General features: G+C 36.1%; 1 non-coding gene across 1 annotated transcript; it reads right to left on the bottom strand.

Moving 5' to 3' along the window:
* Positions 1 to 449: 449 nt before the first annotated feature.
* LOC141609596 (small nucleolar RNA R71) lies at positions 450 to 557 on the bottom strand. Its single transcript, XR_012527522.1, has one exon. It is a non-coding gene; the product is annotated as a small nucleolar RNA R71 (small nucleolar RNA).
* Positions 558 to 2404: the final 1847 nt, after the last annotated feature.

Raw genomic sequence — 2404 nt, 5'->3', positions numbered from 1 at the left:
ACATTGAGTTTGTCAACCCTTTTGCAAGAGAAGGAGAGGATAACCCAATTCCAAATCCACCACAAAATCAACCCATAATGCCTAAATTTTCATCTCATTCCGTACCAACCGAGGAGAACCTACCAAACGGTACTCCTACACCACCACATTTAATCGGTAATTTTATTGCCAAATCCGCATTCATACAATTAGTTGAGAGAAGTCAATTTGGAGGGATGCTTAGTGAAGATCCTCATTTACATATGGAGATTTTTTGTGACTATTGTGATGCAATTTCTCAAACCGGAGTTACTCAAGACCAAATCTGATGGGTATTGTTTCCATTTTCCTTGATCGGTACGGCAAAGCAATGGTTGAAGATCCTAGACAAGGCTACCCTTGGTATTGATTCATGGCACAAGTTATCACTTGCCTTATACAAGAAATTCTATCTTCCGGAGAAGACTAACATGTTGAGAGCCAAAATCACCGGGTTCAAACAAGGGGATGAAGAATCATTATATGAAGCATGAGAGAGATTTAAGGACACTTGTCGCTCTTGTCCACACCATAGACTTAGTGAGTGGTTCCTTGTTTAACAGTTTTGGAATGACTTATATGAAGATGAAGAGTTAAGAACGATAAACACCTAAGAGGGGGAGGGGGTGAATTAGGTGTACCTTTTAAAAATTTTCTCTCTTACTTGGTTAATGACTAACACAAGTAAGATCTATTGATACGAGTTTGAGAAACTTAATAGATTGTAAGTTCACAAATGGTACAGCAGGTCTATGCAACAGAATGAGAGACTGTTGCACAGCACTGAGGGCGAGATTAACGTGTAAAAGAAGAATGATAATAGAACGTGAAAGTAAATAAACAAACAAGACGATGTTTAAAAAATTGGTTCAGCTCCTACTCCGGAGCCTACGTCCAACCGTTATTTTATTGCTTGTTTAGAAATTTACTCAAACTTAACTAAACCATTACAATGAAACAACTCGCCAACCTACTCCGGTTGCAATTGCTTAAAGCTACTCCGCTTCAAGACTTTCTCTTGCTCAAAGCTACTCCGCTTCAAGACTTAAGGTTCTATCTCAACGGTTTTGAGTCGAATCTCAGTGGTTCACTCAAGAACATGGAGATTACAATTAAGACCTAAACACGAGAATTATTGAACATATTCCTTTATGCAATGTGATTGTTTAACCGATACTTGGAGATTTTCTGACTTTGAAAAACAATTGAAGACTTTTGAAAAACAAAACGGTTTTGCAAATGATTGAAGAACAAAGCTTTTAATCTTTGAAAAGATTTGCAAAGTGTTTACAATGAATGCTCTTTCAAAGTCTTGCAATAAATGAAAAATGAAGTGGCTATTTATAGAGAAAGTTAGTGTGTAAGAGAAGGATCTTAACACTAAATTAATCTAATATCCACAAGTATGTAGTATGCATTCATCATTTAAAAATATAAAAGAACAATCAGATTGAGAGGCTCAAGGTGGCTGCGTTTTTCCAAAGAGAAAGAGTGTTTCCCATAAAATATGGGAACTCACAATTTTGCCTCAAATAGAAAAAGCATAAGACCCATTTTTGGTATGAAAAACAACTTGCACAAATGGGATTGGCATCTTTTAAATTATTGTGCAAGCATATTCTTTTTGTTCTTTTTGTTCTTCAGTTTGAAATAATGTTTGTTTTAAACATAGGAAAGCTTTTTAAAGAATTTCAAACACTTGTGAATTTTCCCGAAAATTCTCCATTCGTTAGTACTAGAAACCATTGTGCTGTGAGTCTCAGGGAGCTGTTGCACGGTTTTGCCATAACTTATGCGTAAAAGAGATATGTTGAACTACCTCGTTTACAACATTTGTTCTAGACAATGGGGATGCTTGACTTTGTCCTTCATCTTGATCATCTTTGGACTTCTTTGATCTATCATTGGGTTCTTCAATTTGCTAAGCATTTAAACTAAGAGGCAAACAATTAAATCATAATGAAACTTGGCATCATCAACCAAGTGTGTTCTAACAAATTCCCCCTTTGATGATGGCAAGTTTTAAATATGTGTGAAGTTCCCCCTAAGCCCATGGTGAGTCGGTCTTTGAACCAAATAATAAGAACATCAATTAAACATGATCAAGGTGAGTGGGGGTCAACATGCTTGGCCTAAGTAGAACTTCTAATCATCATAGCTAAGACAATTTCACGGTGAACGTTAGCCGAAGAGTTGTTAGTTAACACATAAACACATAATTTAACTACTTCCCCCTCTTGACATCATCAAGAGAAGGACATAAACATGTTCAAGTAGTACATAATTAAACCAAAGACAAATGTTCAAAACAAGATAAAAGAAACAACCCATAGTTTGCATAAGAATTAAAAACAAAGAGCCAAAAGGATAGGAGGGCAAGGGTAGG

This window comes from Silene latifolia, chromosome 10, assembly GCF_048544455.1.
Source record: "Silene latifolia isolate original U9 population chromosome 10, ASM4854445v1, whole genome shotgun sequence".
NCBI lineage: Eukaryota > Viridiplantae > Streptophyta > Magnoliopsida > Caryophyllales > Caryophyllaceae > Silene > Silene latifolia.
This window is presented reverse-complemented; position numbering and strand designations above follow the sequence as displayed.